The sequence below is a fragment of the Dermacentor variabilis genome, chromosome 10 (genome assembly GCF_050947875.1).
Source record: "Dermacentor variabilis isolate Ectoservices chromosome 10, ASM5094787v1, whole genome shotgun sequence".
Taxonomy (NCBI): Eukaryota; Metazoa; Arthropoda; class Arachnida; order Ixodida; family Ixodidae; genus Dermacentor; species Dermacentor variabilis.
Genome location: NC_134577.1, coordinates 54,125,665 through 54,145,086, shown reverse-complemented (window position 1 = coordinate 54,145,086; position 19,422 = coordinate 54,125,665). Strand labels below are relative to the sequence as shown.

At 43.6% G+C, this 19,422-nt stretch overlaps 1 long non-coding RNA gene across 1 annotated transcript; it reads left to right on the top strand.

Annotated features, from left to right (window-relative positions):
• The first annotated feature begins 464 nt into the window (after positions 1 to 464).
• On the top strand, positions 465 to 17,034 carry LOC142559697 (uncharacterized). The gene is made up of 3 exons (XR_012823207.1): positions 465 to 524; positions 1,911 to 1,962; positions 16,979 to 17,034. It is a non-coding gene; the product is annotated as an uncharacterized LOC142559697 (long non-coding RNA).
• The last annotated feature ends 2,388 nt before the right edge of the window (positions 17,035 to 19,422 follow it).

The window sequence follows — 19,422 nt, the reverse complement described above, 5'->3', positions numbered from 1 at the left end:
AAAATTACAGGCAGTGTAAGTAAACACACATGTTAATTCCAACATAAGCGCAACATGGATGTCGCAGTTGTATTTTTTATTAAACTCGATTTTTTTTGTTCAAAGCTCTAAAACTATGTGGCAAGCTTTTTATATGGTGAGGCTGAGGCATTAAAGAGTTCTTAGTTATTTCCTTGGTGACGAACGATGCACACCATTTAGTTTATTACTCAATTGACAATAGGCGGCTGCCTCCGAATGTTTGTGAGCCAATTGTCTGGGATAGCACATTGGAATATGGGCCACGTTCACAAGGTTTAATTCGCTATCCTAAATACTTTATTTCTGTAGATGTTGTAGATATTTATCAATTGAAATCTATAATTTTCTGCCTCAAGGCATAACTTTTGAAGCAATCGTGCTACACAGACCTATTGACTGTTTTGTATTTCCGGTTTTCGGGTTTCTCCTTGATTATGCATGTAGTCGGGACGACAGTCCAAGAAATGTTCGCCCGTTTTCCTCCTACTCTCGGAACACAACCGGTAAGCATCTAAATTTCAAAACAAAAGTAAATTGTTGGGAATAGTACTGTAAGCTGCCGTTTGGCATAACACCTGCAAACAGTAATATCTTAACTTAAAAACGAATAGTTTCAGAATTATCCTCTGTCTCCACAACCATGGCAGAAGTTAGCTTGCAGTTGATCGTGTTGACTGGTGAAGCTTGCATAAGAACAGCGCTAAACACTTACCGTCAACATTTCTCCAGTAACAAGAAGATAAGAAAGCTATGGCACATACGTTGCCAACATGCTGCCCTAAAGGTTAGGTCCCCATATACTGCGACATGTCCTCGAGTGCCTGAACGCAACACTAGGTTCTTACAATCATAATAAAATTTTGCTGTTGAGTGCAGATTATTCGTACATTAGGTGAGATTCCCTAATATATTTATATAGCATTACTATAAATTATTGCTGTTGGTTTTTAATTCTCTTCGGCTTGCCAATGTTTCAAGAAAATTAGAGTATTTTGCCACATTTACACGCACTTCCACGGTGCATTTCTTCTTCTACAGGCTTTTGTATCGGCAGTTCGACGGATACCTGTCTGGCGAAAAGAATGAGTAGGCTGGCTGCGCAGAAAGAGCAGCAAAGAATAGAATTCACATACTATTTAATCAAAGTTCGGCCTGAAGTATATCTGAGGAGGCATCAAAATTCAAATGGGCCAACGTCCCTTGAAAGAAACCAAAACATAATAGACACACAGTACCATCAAATTGAGTGCAGTATATACCGATAGCAAACAGGCTCTAATGTACAGAATGCTGAGCACTTAACAGACTGTACTCGGAACTCTCCGTGTACCTAGCATTGATATATGCTCTGGAGATTCAGGCACACAAAGTAGAGTAATCTTAAATAAAATGTGTGTTAGTCAATGAACGTTTCTCTGAAGAGCACAGACTGTTGTCGATGACTGTGAATTAAAGGAAGTGCGCAGATTTTTGAACACGTCTAAAACAACCAAAATGCGTTCTGACACTTCCAGGTTCACCTTCACTTACAATGCGGTGTGACTTGGTTGCCTAAAGACAAACTAAACACTACACTATGCTTCCAAACCAGCTTGGTGCGACTTAAAATCAAATGCTGATAGTTTTTAGCGCAAAACAAAACGCATGACACGAGAGAAGGCAGGCAGGACATAGCGCTGTGTCCTGTCTGCATTCTCTCGTGTCGTGCGTTTCTTAGCTCTAAAAACTATTAAAATGCAATACCAACCAGCCCACCAAACTGTTTTGTTTACATCTAGATTCAAAGAAACGCTCGTAGCAGTTTGGCTAATACTCGTCTGTTTGTAATTAAATTTATTTAGACAGTCTTACAATTTCAACAGACCACTTTAAGTATTTGCTTCTTTCAGAAATTCCCTACGCACTCTTCGTACCTCCATTTTATCAGCAACATCTTCCACGGTAAGATTTTCAATAATTGTGATGTACCTGCGTTTCTTTATCTGTGTTCATGTGTCGTACATACATTAGTATTATGGGATTGGAGCAATTCTCTTGAACATAGCTAAACAGGTTTACCAGTAGGCTATTGCTGACATTATTTACTTGTTAAAGGTGTATGGGAACCATAAGCATTTCGCGGGTAGTACCATTTTTTCAACAGTTATCGTCATGCGCAGCATGGAAACCAAAGGACAATATGCACTGCCTCTTAATTACTTGTGTGACATAATAATAGCATTGTACAGACGGAGATGGATTGCCCGTTTTTCTGTATTAAAGTTAGTGTGCGCTTCAGATGTAAATACAAAGTCAAATTACGGAAAGCATTTTTTCGCAAGCTTTTAAAACTGATTTTTCTGTGCACCCTTTAGCAATGATAAATACAACCTACTTCAAGCAGAACATTACAGTTAGCGTTTTGCTTTATTTTGCCAGGACGTTGGCACTTCATAACCTGTATACTTCAGAATTTATTCCCTCGTAAATCCTTGACTCAGTTAGAAAGTCCCCCTTGTCATCTTTCAAACCAAATAATTTGATGTTTGTATCAGAAATGCTTATGTGCTGTCTAGTCTACTTGTTTAACAGGGATAAGCGGGCTAGTTGGTGGTCGTTATTCGAATGCATCATGTAACCTAGATCTTTTCCTAGCAGTCTCAGAGGTTGAAGTGTACGGTAATACATTGTTAGGGAAAAACTGTGGCTTTACCAACGTCAAAACAAGATGCAACGTCGTGGTGCAAAAGGATCATGGAATAGGCTAGTTGGTTCATGAACGAAATGTTTTTTTTTTCGCAAACTAAACAAGGACGTAAATGGTGACTTCCCCTTTGCGGGAAGCGACATTTTATCGGGGTGAACGTTGTGTGTAAGTGTGTTTGCCCTTTATACTGACTAAGGATGCTGCAAGAACTACCGAGAGAGCATACAGATGAAGCGAAGCCTAGTTGTAGCATTCACGTAAACGCTGCTTATGGTTACAATGCCAAAACATTTCCTGTGTCAATTTACCAACGAAGGAGCATCTATAGATAAGAAGGTAAGCATATGACACGCTGTCAACGAAATCATGTAGTTCGGCATTTGGCATTGCTATTGACTAAGGACTTTTTCAGCTTCCACAGTGCTGCGAAGAACTACTCAGATAACTAGTTTAGTTGCACCTGCTGTAGCGTGACTCCTTTCTGGCATGTGAAGGTTTAGATTGTGCGATCAGTGGTAGCTGTGTATTGCATTTCTCCGCCGCCTAGGCTGGCGGTTACAGACTGCGTTTGTCGCCGAAACCCGCAGCGTCTGTTTTGTCCAGATGCGCCAAAATTTACTCTTTTTCCATGGTAGCACACAGTTCGATGCCATATAGTTTTATTTATTTATTTTGTAGCGAAGAAGAAGGCTGGCCAATGGTCAGCAGCGGCACTAAGGAAAGGCTCACCGGTCCTGGCTGAACTCACCGTCCCGTTATGCCGTCACCATCACGTTAACCACTCCGAATATGCTCCAGGCTCTCAGGCCGACCTCTCCTCCTTTCTCTCCATTAAAATTTACTCCTCCTCTTGACAAATGGTGGAAGATGCAGGGTACCTTGAAAACATCAAACATGGAAATTCAATCCCGCATGTTACTGTCAATCATAGCTGATGACGTAACCTAGCAGGTGCTTCCTTTTCCACCGGTCGTTTGTTACGTTGTGCTCCGCCAAAGGAACCATACGGCGGGTACGATCACGATAGGGAGGACTGACTCTTGTCTTACGAGAGGATAAGCGCGTACAACCAATGGGACGATGACACAAAACTGAATGGGATAATCTATAATGCGGATATGGCCAGTTTGAGTCATCTTTCTTAGAAGCGTTTCGCCACCTTGCTTTTCTCGAACCTCGCGCAGAGCAGCGTTCGCGGGAAAGAGCACAGCGACTGGGCGAATCCATGATGGGCTAGATCAAGGACATCGTGGGCTTTTATAGGAGAGTCAGAGCATGTTGGAATTGGACAGAGGAGGAGGAATAAAGGGTTATAGTATGAAACAGCGAGAAATTTCTTTCTTCGTCATAGGTGGGTGGCGGTCTTAGTCCAGAAAGCCGTTGGCTAATGCCGCAGCCCGGGCCCGGTCCACCAGGTTTCGCTGTTCCTCCAGGCTCTGTGCCATTACCGCTGCCTCTCAGGTCAATAAACCTCTTTACATATGGTAAAAAAGTCAGGAATATGTTCAAATGAATACAGGACAACATTTGTAGTATGCTGCTCGCGAAGTATTTGCGCACAATTTACAAAAATTATTTTCTGCCAACGTTACGAGGAACTCCAAATGCAGCGAACTTTGATTTCTCAGCCTCTTTCACAACATGAACACCTCGTTGAAATGGACGCATTTTCCTATCAGTCAATGCCGCTAGCAGAGATGAAGGTATTTGTGAATGAGGATGTTGCCCGGCAGCTCTACGTAGTGCCGTTGGCGCAGCCGCAGGTATATGCAGCAGCTTGCTTTGAACTTTGTACCTACGTTCCCCCATGCCAGATAGAACAAAAAATCACGGATGTTCTGCCCATGCACCACCAACAGCTCTCTGTAACGGTGCCTCTCAGTTATGCTAAAGGGGTCACCAGACTCCAACCACTTCCTGCAGCTGCAGCTCCGCCGGGCTGTTACGCCGACGTCGTACCGAGGCGCCGACCCCAAGGCGATGCCCTGGTGTTTCACGAAACGCTTCGCACACCGAGTGTATGACCTGGCCTAGACCTGCCATCGTAAACCAGTGGCGTACGTCCGACGCCATCGCGCGGTTCTCCTTAATTGGCCTGTTTCGTACACAAAAAGCTGTTGCGCAACCTTTTGCGGGTGAAGAACTTGCGCAAGACTGCAAAAATCACTTTGCTTCACAGCCAATTCAGTATCCAGCGCCACTTCGCGTATAATGGTTCTATGGTGTGGAAGACATCGATGACACGCAAGGTGTCGGCATGTCCGTTGAAACAGCCTATGTCAAATACCCTGGTTGAGTTCTTTATTTACGTCTTAGATATTGTTGACAGATGTATTTGGTTCCTCCATTGCCGAAGGTCTTCCACCAGTTCAGTGTTGCCAGATCACGTGCACCTAGGAAGCATTTTGTTCTTTTTTTGATGTCATGCAACATTGCGTAACAGTGTACGTGTCCGCACATGCACTGTTACGCATCAGACCGACACCGCCTCCCATCCCGCAATTTCGACAATGCCCGTATCGCGTATGTGCAACAGACAATCTTGTTGTTAATGAGTAAGTTGACAACACGCTTTGCCGCTGTGTGATTCGACCTTCATATAACTTATGGGTGTTTCATATTGTCCTTGTTACAAAGACTTATGAATCTGTTCCCTTGTGTGTAGATTACCAGCTCCATAACAAGATCCCTCGCTTAGGCCTCTATCCTGTACCGTGAACAGATGACTCCACTGTCTCTGTACCAAGTACAAATATTTTTTCATTATATTTGTGTTCGGGCTATAGGGAAGTGCCAGTGGTGGAAGTTGACCGTTCGAAGACAGCATGTGTTACACATGGTGGCTTGTGTGAATACATTGTCCTGTCCTTTGCTACGGATTTCACCACATCCTATAATCGCCTGAAATCTGTCCTTAGACTCTTAAGGCACCCTGACCTACAATTGAAATTATAATAGTGCAACTTTGCAGCAAGACAGCTTACATTACTCTGTCACGTTGTATCCAAAGTTGGCGTGTTCCGCAATCGAGCCAAACTTCGTGACGCCGCTGAATTTTCAAACCAGCCTTCGTAAATGAATACCGGAGCTTTGTTGGACTTCTGCTTAATGCAGAGTTAAGTTAAAATGGTTTTACCATCACATCATCCCTGCTAAAGAGCATGGTGGTAACGGCAGTATGTCTTTGTGGTCATCATAGCGCGAGGACGCTTTCTAGAATCTGCCCCGTCTCCTTACTCTACTCCTAATTTGTGTCCATACGACCCTGCAGCTCAAGAAGGCCACATGGATGCCAACGTTGTTGGTCTTAGCGCTTAATTTGCGCAACACAAGCCCGGTCTCTTGATTATGTCGTTGCATGCGCAGGTAGAACACTGAATAAAGCCTAGACCAACTGAATTGTGACGAATGAATAATACTTAGCCATCGTCTGGGCTCTAAGTTCTATCCTATATTTTGAGGCCGCCCATTCGATGTCGTCCCAGACCACCAGGAACTGTGCTGACTGTCATGGTTGACAGATCCCTCAGGCCATTTGACCCACTGGATACTTCACCTCCAGGACTGTAACATCCGCATTCTGTACCGAAACTAGCGCATACATCCTGGCATCCACACCGGGTCATGCACTAACTTGCATTGTGTATTACTTATTCAACAATGTCTGAGTCCACCATTATGTCAATTGACATTGACACAATCGCTTTCGAGTACCGTAAGAGCCATAAGCTGACCTCTTTGACAGATTTTCTCTCTTACACGCCTACACTACAAACCACTTGCACATTGCGTCCTTAGACTCACTATTTCGCTATCGAAAAGAGGAGTTCCACCATTGCAGTTATTCATCACACAACCATAGTCGTTACAAGTAATACCTCTAAATCTGCGTGCCAGGTTCTGTGGATACTTCCCCATTGATCTACACTGTGTGCACTCAGGGCTATTCTAATCTTACCAACGTCTTCGACAGCGGTACTACAGGCGAGGAACCCCCACAGTGGTGTGTGCGTCAGCAGGCGTTTGGTGTGTTGCGACGCCACGTACTCGAGCACACGAGGGTTGGACCCTCCCGCGTGTAGCCGTGCGTTGCTTAGCCGTGTCTGGGGAAAGGGGCATCCGGGGAGCTTAGGCGATGCTAGGGGTTTGGATCTTCAAGGCTTCCCGGTGGAGGCAACACACCTCTTCGGCCACTGCTTCACATAGACGGCACGTCCAGACTGGCCCACATGCAGGAAATCCGCAGTCGCCTTTTCCTGTCCCTCTATTCAATATTTCGCTTCCCTTTCACTGTCTCTTCTTTCCTGTCTGCTTATGACTTCTTCTCTCTTCCGAATTCGTAGGCGGCAATGGTTAACCTGGTGTATGTATCGAACCGTGGGTGTATTATAGTAAGTTATAGTAGCTGCGCACAGCTGGCGTCTGTGTTTCCTGCCGGACTCGTGGCATCGCCTTGTTGGTCTCTGTGGTGGGTGGCTGGCCTAGCTACTGAAATTAGATGAATTCCTTATGGCTAAGATGTCGTTCCGTCCTCTTTCCGATCGTCCTCTTTCCAAAAGAATGTTTCCAGCTGTTAAGCCAGTGCAAAGAAACTTTCCCCCGCTTCCATGTGATACACAGTCAAGATACCTAAAAGACAGCCAGAACTATTTCACCTTTCATCGTAGCTAAATGTTTTACTGACACAGTAGGTGCTAGCTACAAAGTAACAAAAATGAGCAGTGGCGACATTCTTCTTGAAGTCCGCGACACTTAACAGCACGCAAACTCTCAAATCTCTTAGCACTTCGTAATGTGGCAATCACTGTTACCCCCCATCGATCATTGAACACATGTAAAAGAGTCATCTCCTGATGAAGATCTCTTGAGCCTGAGCGAGGAAGAGCTCCTGGAGGGCTGCAAAGAATACAACGTGATTGAATTGCAAAGAATAAAGATCAAGCAAGAGAATCAAGACATTCCAACTAAAACTCTCACCCCCACCTTTGTGTCGAGTGTGCCATCGGAAACCCTGTAAACAGGATATACCCAAATTCGAGTCCGGCCTTACATCACAAATCCCTGAAGATGTTTCAAGTGTCAGAGATACGGTCAAGGTTCGCAAAGCCACCGTGGCTGACTGACCTGTTGAAAATGTGGCGAACACGAACACGAATACGACAACTGTAGTGCACATTCCGCTGTCCCAAATGTGACGGTGGACCCGCAGCATATTCTCGAACTTGTCACACATGAAAAAAAAAGAAAAAAAGGCATCTCAAAAGGAGAAGATCTCATTTCAAGAATGTGTTTTCTTTTACGATACCTCAAGGTAAGCTGATGGGGCGCGCAATGGGGCAAAATTGCAGCAGACTCTGGCACCGGCCCGGCCGACAAAGAGTGTGGTTGCGGCTGTGCCACCAGCCCCCTTAGCGTGAGCAGCCAGCGCTGCTGCGCCGTCCCTGAAGGAGGGCCCTCGACCTCTGGGTTGGTGGCCTCTAAGGCCCTGCTTCTCGAGGCAAGGCCTAAGGTGTAAACACCCCGCTCGTGTGAGCGGAAGTCCAGCCGCTCGCAGGAGTCGATGGACAAAACCCAGAGCCAGAGAGCGCATCCAGCGCCACGGGAGCGGCGTGAATCTCGCGACCCCTCCAAGAAAGATAAAACTCGAATCACGGGGCCTGAAAAGGCTCCGTAAGCCATCTCTCCAATTTGACTCCTTTTGACACACAGCCTAAAAACACGAACAATATGGCTACACAAATAATTAAATGGAACGTTAGAGGTCTTGTCCACAACCTCGATGACATTAAAGAACTCTGACACAAATACAACCAAAAGGTGATGTGTGTTCAGGCGACACATCTTAAATCTACACAAACTTTCTTCGTCAGTGCAGCATCTATCGTAAAGACCACAACGAGGCGAACACCTCGTTTGGCGGTGTAGCAATAGCTGTGAACAAGTCTCTAGTTTATCATGTCGCCCTTCAGGTGCCCCTTGAGGCAGTGTCAGTTCGGGCAATTCTCTCTAATAAATTGATTACTGTATGTTGCGTACACATTCCCGCAAATTATCATATCGTAAAAAGCGATATTTACAACCTAATTTATCAGCTTCCGACCGCTACATACTCGCAGGCGATTTTAATTACTACAACACCATGTGGGGAGGCCCGCGATATGATGCGAGAGGTCACTTCATTGAAAATTTTCTTGTGAACTCCGGTGCGTGCCTCTTCAATAAGAAGGAGCCAACGTATTATAATTTTCATCATAATTCATATTCATCAATAGACCTGTCGATTGGCTCTGCTTCAATTTTCCCTGATTTGCAATGGCATGCAACCAATTATTCCTATGGAATTGACCCCTTCCCTGTAATGTTAAATTTAATAGGTCAACAAGAATATTCCTCACATAACCCCCGGTAGAAACTAGCTTCCGCCGAACGGAATCACTTTAAGGAATCCACTTACGTATCACGATATGCAATCACCGATTTTAGCATTAATGAAGGAGTAGCGTATTTTACTTGTATTTTACGTATTTTACTCAACGCAGCAGAAAAATTGATTCCACAAACACAAGGATTCTCATGTAAAAGACTGGTCCTCTGGTGAAATGAACAGTGCACAATGGCACGAAAGAAACAAAACAAAGCGTAGGGTTTGCTACGTCGCTCCCCGACTGCAGAAAACCTCATACAGTTTAAACTGGCAAAATCACAAGGAAGGAGCACGCGGAGACAGGCAAGGAGGGCTAGCTAGGAGAGGTTTCTCTCGGGTATCACTTCCTACACCCGAGAGTCTAAAGCATGGAATAGCGTAAGAAACATAAAGGGACAACAAATCCACCCATTGCCTTTAGTGGACGACCAAGGGACTACCTTGGAAGACCAGACCAACGCTCTGGGCAAACGCTTTGAACATGTATCAAGCTCCACACATAACACTATATCATTCCTCACGTATAAACAATTAGGTGAACTTAAGGCACTGGATTGGAAATGCCGTCCGGATGAACCATACAACCGTCCTCTTAATATTGCCGAGCTCAAATCTGCAATGAGCACATGTAGAAGCTCTGCACCGGGAGCTGATAAAATGTAGTATGCCATGATTAAAAACTTACACAAATACACACAAATGACCCTGTTGGCACTTTTTAACTTTATCTGGGCTTCCGGATACCTCCGACCCTAATGGAAGGAAGTTATTGCTATTCCCGTCTTGATGCTGGGTGAGCACACTTCCGTGGCGGCAGGTTATACCCCGACAGCTCTCAAGAATTGTCTGTGTAAGCTATTTGAAGAAATGATTAATCGTAGGGTCACACATTTTCTTGAGCTGAACAATATGCTTGATCTCATCAGTGTGGCTTCAGAGAAGGGTGGTTCACGACTGATGAACTTGTGGGTATTGAAGGAAATATACGTGATGCATTTGTACATAAACAGTTCTTATCGATATCCATCCATATAGAGAAGGCATATGACACAACGTGGCGATACGGGATCTTGCGAGACTTGTCGGGAATGGGCATTCGTGGAAATATGTTAAACATACTAGAAAGTCATTTGTCCCAACGTACATTCCGCGCGAAAATCGGCAATGTATAGTCGTGTGACGTTTTATACTAGAAACTGATGCACCCCAAGGAGGGGTGCTCAGCTGCACGCTCTTTATCGTGAAGGAGAGCACGCTTCATGCTTCATTACCGCCAGCCATTTTTTATTCTGTTTACATAGACGACATACACATAGGTTTCAAATCCAGCAACATTGCAGTGTATAAGAGGCAAGTACAACACGGCTTGAACAAAGTGTCCAAATGGGCAGACCAAAACGGATTTAAAGTGAACCTGAACAACAGTTCTTGTTTGATTTTCTCAAGAAATAAAGGGCTCATTGCAGATCCCAATATCCAAATGAACATCCAGGCAATACCTGTGAACAAAGAGCCCAATTTCTTAGGCATCATACTTGACTCTAAACTAAATTTTATTCCCCACATGTATCTCAAGGTGAAATGCCTAAAAACAATGAAAATACCCAAAACTTTATCCCACACAACATGCGGCAGCGACAGGAAATGTTTAATGAATCTTTACAAGATTCGATCACGATTGGTGCCGTGATCTACCATCCTGCTGCTCCGAGCGCGCTAAAAATGCTAGATCCTGTCCACCATTTTGGGATCCGACTGCCACTGGCGCTTTCAGAACAAGTCCCATTGAAAGTTTATATGTAGAGTCAAGTGAGTGGTCACTCCATCTGCAGAGAACATACATTAGCCAAACATATTCTTTGAAAGTTCACTCTAGTCATCAACATCCGTGTTTTAATCAGTTAACGATATGACATGGGCTACGCTCTTTCGTAATCGTCCCACTGTAAGAGTGCCCTTTTCAATGCGACTGAGGTAGCTTAGCGTTGAAATGGATGTCCCATTCCTCAAACATCGCTCAATGCCTCCAGCTAAGCTGCTACCTCCGTAGGCGTGGCAGCTGATAGAATGTGTTATATCTTTTCTTCAAGTTACAAAGCACGCAGCAGAGATTGAACTCCAGATGCATTTCCTGGAACTGCAGTACAAATACTCCTGCACGGAGTTCTATACAGACGCATCGAAGTCACACGACGGGGTGCCCTATGCAGCCATCGGTCCATCCTTTTGGTAATTCAATGTGCTGCATCCGGAAGCAAGTATCTTTACGGCTGAGGCATACGCACTATTGTCTACTGTGAAGCATACAAGGAAATCAAACTCCAAAAATCAGTTATATATACGGATTCCCTAAGTGTCGTGAAGGCCTTGATGTCATTCTGCAAGCACAAAAATCCAGCAAATCATGAACTCTATTTGGTTCTGTGTAAAGATTATATATCCAACCAGCATGTGATTATATGCTCGGTGCCTGGCCATAGGGGCATCGAGGGCAACGTTCTGGCTGACCAGATGGCCATGTCAATTGCATCGCATGCTGTTAATCCTACAGCTATAGTCCCTGTCACAGATCTGAAGCCCATACTTACGATGGAAACTGCGAAACTACTGGCAACGCTTGTATGACTTAGAAACAAATAATAAGCTGCACGTAATGAAGCCACAATTAGGTTTTTGGCCTTCTGCAACAAAATCTCGCCGAACAGACGTCCTATTCAGTCGTCTCAGAATAGGACACCCATTTGGCACCCATTCTTTTTGCAGTGTCTTTTCAGTTGTTGCTTTTTGTTGCTTTTTGTTGCCTTGTACATGACCATTCCTTCGATGTTTGTATTATTGTTCTGCACCCCCCCCCCCTCCTATGTAATACCCCAAATGGGGCCCTTAAATATATAATGAAGGATGATGATGATGATAACTTTTTACTCAATAGAAATGATCCTCCGACCTGTGGTAGATGCGGGGAGAGACTTACTGTTCTCCACATCCTCCTGGTGTGTCGGGAAGCCGAATCTGAGAGAAAGAAACATTTTCCTTAGCATACCGGCAGCACATCCCCCGTCATCCTGTAATGTTACTCCTAGGTTTTCTGAAACATGTTATTAGTCCTAGGTTTTCTGAATCATGTTATTAGCCCCATACATTCGTAGGGCCTCCTGTCTTCAGAGGATGCCGCTGTGATAGTTCTATATAGCATATGTCTCTAGACCCTTATGTTTCAAGGCTCTGGCGAGGCAGCAGTGCTCTAGGCAATTTTAAGGTCTCACATATTTTGTATATTGCATCATTCTTTCGCAATGCATTTTAGTGTTCATTGTACATGCCAATAGCCATTGGAATAATTTTATTGCGCGGAGATTTTATGCAATTTACCCCAACTCTTTCAGGCCTCTTTACAGCCATGTCACATTAACTTCACAGAACCCATCAGTCAATAGTGAAATATTTAGCGCATAATTAGCATCAGTCCACTACGAACTTATTAACACTAGCATGGCGCTCTTTGGCCATACGTGGCCCTTGCGCCAAATAGACATCATACATTCGTTCATTCTACTGGCGAGGGATGTACAGCTACGTTTAAAAGTTTGTTCGCCATGCCCTGAATGCCCACACCGCTAATCTCAATGCCGCGTCGTCTGCAACTTCTACCTTTCCCTGCCTCACCACTTCGACGTGTCGGTATTTATTTGCATGGGCCACTTCACCTGACATCCGCTGGCAACCGCTGAACCGTCGTTGCAGTTGACCACCTCACGTGGTACGCCGGAATCGTCGCTGTCATGGCAGCTATAGAAGGCGGCATTGCCACCCTTTATCTTTGTCGTTTTATCCTGTGTCACTGTTCACCCCAGACACTGCTCTGAGACCGCGGACGCATCTTTGTGGCCAAGTTTTTTAAGCCAACGCCGATCAGTGCCACATTGTTCATCGGACAACTGCTGCGTAGCGCCCATAAATAAATGGGATGATTGAAAGCTTCAACCATACATTAGGCGAAGTGGTTGGATACATCTTGCCTCTGAATACACACATTTGGGGTCTCATTATGCCCTTTGTCACCTACGCATACAACACCTTTACTCAGGGCACCGCTCTTTCCTATTTGCCCTTTCCTCTAACGTATAACCGCTACCGGTCACAAACTATCGACAACAATTTACCCTACCGGTTGGATGCTTCTGATTGCGCATCTGTTTCTGGAACTGCGAGGCATGATGAGCCACTCGCAGGGACCTGAAGTTGGAGTGAGCACGGGCGCCAGAAAAGCAGACTTACGCCGAAAACCCCTGCGCCCCCACTTTTTGGCACGCATATGTAACTCTTAGCGTCTTCCAATGCACTTGGTGTCTTTTCAAAACGACCACCCAAGTATGCAGGCTCCTAAAGCATTCTCGAGCGTACATCTCCTGTGAATTAGGTCATTGAACCCGTAGCGCCATCTTCGGACCGGCGCCGTCGGGTACGAGATGGGGTCCATGCGCAGCGCCTCAAGACGCATTATGATTCGCTCATAATATCAAGCTCCGAGGTCACCAGGACGGCTCCTTTTTCGTTCCCTGCAATAACAGTAGCGAAAGCAACGAATGCTGTACAAGCATAATCACCAGCGCAAGGTAGAGTACCGTCGCTCGTGCTCGGACTCTGTTTTATGACCTTACCGTCTCGCTAACCACTCCGAATTAGGGGTCAATAAACTTGTTTACACTAATTGATTTGTTTAATCCAAATACGGCTAACTGTGATGTGAAAGGAGGTATGCAGGGCATCAGAAACAGAAAGAGGTAAAATGATAAAATATTTTTATGAACATTGGCAACGAAAGTGTATTCGGAAGATAAGTATATATTCATCTTCGCGACAAAAGCAATAACACACACGCGAACCAGCGCACACACGCATACACACGCACACACCGAAAGCAGCACATAATTTTAAAGAAGCCTGGAACATAGCGAGTTCATTTTGTTTAGTAATATCACCGTCAGACTCGTGGCAATCGATTGCTGGCTAGTTTACTGCATTGAAACAGTGATCCGCGGAATTGTGAACCTATCTCTGTCTACTTTCACCATTCCTGTTGCAATCAATAGCAGATGCTGATGCAGTAGCCTAGGGTTGGTTCAAAAATCACTCTTTTTTTTAGTGCTTGTCGTTTCCTACATAAAAACGATGTAGAGAAGCGCAGAACATTGATAAGTTTTATAGTATCCTCAAGCCAAGACACGCCATAGAGCCATTACTTAATAAAAGCTTTCGTTATGCTTCTAGGAAGATTTCTTTAATATTCGCACAAGGCCCATTTTTTAGCATCCAGGTAGAATAAGTGTCGGCTACTACACCGAAAAGCGCTGACTCTTGTAGTTTTCGGATGAAAACCTTCCAGAACCATCAATAGTTGGGCAAATGACCTATGGAATTGTGAGCATGCTGTAACACGATGTGCTTTCAAGACCACACAAAACGGTTGCAGACCAATTGTATTCTTAGAAAGATGTATCTACCGCTGCATCAACACCGGAGCGTCAGGAAAGCAATATCAACTACAGCTGGTTCGGAACTAGCTTAAATTGTGACCAGATGTGTCCCTCCAACAAAATAATAGAGTAAATACATAAATAATTAATTGAATTATTAAGCGCAATAGTTTATGAGGCCGTCCAAAGGAGCACCGTGAACACACCGACTGTCCTAAGACACCTGCGAGGTCTTCGCATTAGATTTTCGTGCCGAGGCATCGAAGCGCATTACGAACACCAACCGGATTTTTCACGAGGCTTTATTCATTACAATAAAATACCACTTTATTTCGAGAAAAAGGTTTGCAAGTTTCTAAAATATGCCTATACGAGCACCTTCCCAGAAGCTTGTAGGCCTATCTGCACAATGCAACGACCCTGAAAAGAAAGATACAATGGCGCCAGTTAGAAATCTTCCGTTTCAAATAATTCTAGTGGGGAAACATTCACCGGCAAGATTGGCAACCTACGGAGCTGGGATAAAGTTCTTGATCACTTTATCAGTAGGCTCCCGTGTACGTGCGATACATAGGGAATGCTGCTGTTAAGGCGCTCCTTGTATTGAGCGCCAGATTCAGCTTTTTTTTGACTCGTCACGGCCTGAATAAAATGATAATGAATATATTGTGGTGAAAACATGGGGTAGTAGAAAACTCCGTATATAAAATGAGTGCAAATTTTAAAGTAAAATAGTGGTGGAATCTGCCATCTAGTGGCTGCTGCACCAATAAAATCGAAATTTACTTGCTTACTTACCTGATGAAAAGAATAACTTACTCGGTGGAGCTTAAGCGTAGTTTCTAAAGACAGCTATACCATTTGCAATAGTAGTTCAAAAGGTGTCGATGCACTCTGAAGGACTAAGATGAGTGGGACAGCGTTCACCAGAGGCTAATAAGTGACCCTTGCTCAATTACTGTTACTTTATTCCAATGGTGTTTTTTCCTTACGAATATTGACGCATTCATGTTATTTAATTAACTTTGTGTTGTGAGAGTTCTATGGTGAGATAGTCATTGTATACCTAAGGGGCTAGACTACTCATCTTTAAGCGTAGCTTTAAATATTCACTTATGCTTGAAAATGTTCATGCGCGAAAATGCATTGTTGGATTCTTGTTGAGCACAGTGCACTTGGACATCAAACAACCTTAGAAAGTTACATCAAAGCAAAGAATGTGCATATTCAAGCAGCATGTTGAAATCAAAGATGCATTTTATTCATTTATGATTTCATTGGTATACTTAAATGCTATATAGCAAAATATTCTCCCTAGAATTCTTTTTTAAAATTTAAATCCAATATGCAACTTCCTCCAAAGTTTATGTTTAGGCCGTACATCATTCACACTCTTCCAAAATACAAACAGGCGCTCTCGCAGGCACAGAATGTTACATGTCGATGACGGGCCGGTGGGCTAGACCTGCCGGTCCCGACGTGGGACTAGCCGGGTGCGCGACGAGTTCGCGTCCTCGTCGGACCTGCAATAAGGTTTCTTCACTCACTCACTCACTCACTCACTCACTCACTCACTCACTCACTCACTCACTCACTCACTCACTCACTCACTCACTCACTCACTCACTCACTCACTCACTCACTCACTCACTCACTCACTCACTCACTCACTCACTCACTCAGATATCACGAGGACAAAAGAGATCTCTAAGGTGCGCTTAAACGCCAATGGCGAGAAAAAGTGTGCAAAAAGCGTGACAGATAGCATAAATACATTTATTGCTTGTGTTAAAGCAACAAATATATATATATATATATATATATATATATATATATATATATATATATAATGATGTTTCACATCCGCCGCGAAGGTTTTTGAAGGGTGGCATTGGCTAACACTCCCAGGGTTAGCTATAGTAGTGACACATAAATACCCCAGGAAGAGGATGGCAAAAGGGCCCGACGGTAGCGCAATTGGTAGAGCACCGCACGCGTTAAACAAAGACGTGGGATTGCCCCTCCCCCGCCGCCTTCGGCAAGTTGTTTCTTCGTCCACCTTCATTTCCTTGAATTTAACATTTTCTTAACCTTATAATTAAGTACAAGTAATTTCCCCTGTGTGGTCCTTCGTGTCTGTGTTGGTATTACACACACACACACACACACACACACACACACACACACACACACACACACACACACACACACTCACATATATATATATATATATATATATATATATATGTGTGTGTGTGTGTACACTCACAGGTACTGTGAGCATATGTGCGTGTGTATCCGTCCAAGTGTACAATGATGCTGCCGTCTAGCATATGAGCATGACACATATCACGATTTCTTCTATTTCAGCTCATTAAACTACGGGGGCATAGGCAGTACAATTGCTCATGAGCTGGCGGATAGACTCCTCTCAGGTAAAATCATTGTATCTTCATTCTTGTTATTCTGCTACCAATGCGATCCCACCTGATGAATCTTCCACAATGCGAATGAGAAATAGCAGGCATCTGTTTCATCCTACATGCGGTGTTACTTTTTAATTTTCCAGTTCAACCTATCATTGCCAGTGATTGTTCACTAGTTTCCTGCGAATGTGCAGTTTGAGGTAAACTTGACCATGGCCCGAGGCTTTGATGGCAATGCCGCGGCCAATACCTTCATCCTGCACGATGCTGGTTGCCTGTGTCGTGGGTAATCGGCTTCCATCACAAGGGGACAAAATGTCCTGTAGCTGCTTCAAGCGGGAAATTATTGATCTATTTTGCTAATTGAACTAAATCTATGACACCTCCCCAATTCCAAACGTTCGTGCGCTAGCTTCCACATTTCCTGCCATCGTCGTTAAATTTGTTACTTGATTAGATGTTTGATTAGAATCGCGTCATTTACTGTAGGTCATTCTGAGCGTGCTGTTTTTTAAATAGCTCATTAATTTACATAAAAAATGCGAATGTTTATACAAAACCTTCTAGCCGCTAATATACCTAGAATCGTTCCGCGCTCATATAATTGGGTGATAAACTACAGGCGATCGAAATATTGCTGCTTCCGTTATATACAATAAAAAAGCGAAAAGATAGAGTTCAGTTATCTCAAAATACTGCTTGTTCTGTGCTTGCAAGTGAATATTGAGCTTCAATGCTTGTATAAATGTGCAAATCAAACTATTCATTAATAACTCATTTTAGTTTCTATTCTTTGCCCTAGATATCAAGAAAAGCTGGAAGAGCAGCGATATGAAATTGTTTAAGAATATAACTTCATGCTTCGAGGGACAGTACAAACCGGTCAACAAGAAGCTGCTTCTGGTGAGAAAGTCACTGTATTCTTGTGGGTAACTTTATGCGACCTCAAGGACTTGTAGTACTAATTATAAATCGTTTAGTAACAAGAAGTATCTAGAATGTATCTTACGTTAAAAATCTATATTTAGGAGACTGACGATTCTGCTCGCCAATATTACAGAAATTTGGTTTACAATTGACATAATTTCTTGTATTATCTATAAAAGGTTATTTGAAGCATTTATATTTGGCTTGGTTTATTCGAATGCTGAAATTTAAATATAGTAGGTATTTTCTCTAGATATAATAAAGGAAGTAAAACCGCCGGTATTTATGGTCGTCACGGTGAAGTTCAAAGTGCATTTGCTCACATTAGAGTGCTTTCAATTCAATTTATTTGGTTCTGCGCAGGAGAACTATGTAGTGCGCTTTGTAGTGGCGTCAACCGTGGGGGCCTAGCACTTCAGAAGTAATGAAATGAATATGTTTCAACGTCGTGACCAGTAAATCTGTTGTACCTAATTTGACGCATAAGTTTTTCACTCATGGAGCGTTAAGATTCAGTATCAGGTAATGCAATAAGCGCCAAGTTTATTTCACACAGTCATGGTGTGGCGCCGCCTTGGTACCTAAGTCGCTCGACTTTGGAACCGTTGGTATGGCGATGCACACTTTCGACGACTAAGCCATGCTGTGCCGATGGGACTGTAGCGCGCTGGATACCACCCGCCACGGTGTGACATAAGCAAAAACGTCACCGCAAAGGGTGACGCTATGCGCATGCCTCGGACTTTTGTTTTTGTTTCGAGCGCTCTTAGAGTCTCGATTTGTCACGCCGCATTTTCGTGGGGAATGGAATTTTGGAAGATCCAAAAATTCATATTGCTTATACCGATAGCTCGTTTTACTTTCCTGATAACAATGACCCTGATGATTTAAAAATTTAGATGTTATAGTTAGCTTTTCTTTATTAGCAATGAGTTAATTCGTGCCACCCGTCGCCTCATGTCACCACCGCTGATGACATGACTCAGAAGGAACCATCCCTTTATTTCAGCGCGCCAATTTTCAATATTCCTTAGGCTTTACAGAAACATCTTGAATACATTTTTATTTACTGCCAGTGTGTATTACCCGTAGGAGTAGTCGCCACTTGAAAAGCACTGCTTGTAGGCCCTTTGTTCTCGACATCTCTTAAGACAGCTTGTAGTTTAACGAATAAGGGAAGTTACTTCTTTATACCAGTTTATTTTCCAAGTTGCATTGCAATAAGGCAGACTTTGCTGTTCTCATACTTACTGTTGCATGATATCATGATCATTGACAACGTAAAACATATTTGTTCTAGGAACTCGATGAAAATTACAACGAAAATTCAAGCGCTGAAGCAACCGTAAGTATGCTCTATATATATATTTGTGCCCTTGGCTTTACTATCTGCTGACTTATTGGAAGCTATGCAACAGGGCAGCTAGAATTATCACGAAATATCGGAACTGCAGGCGCCTA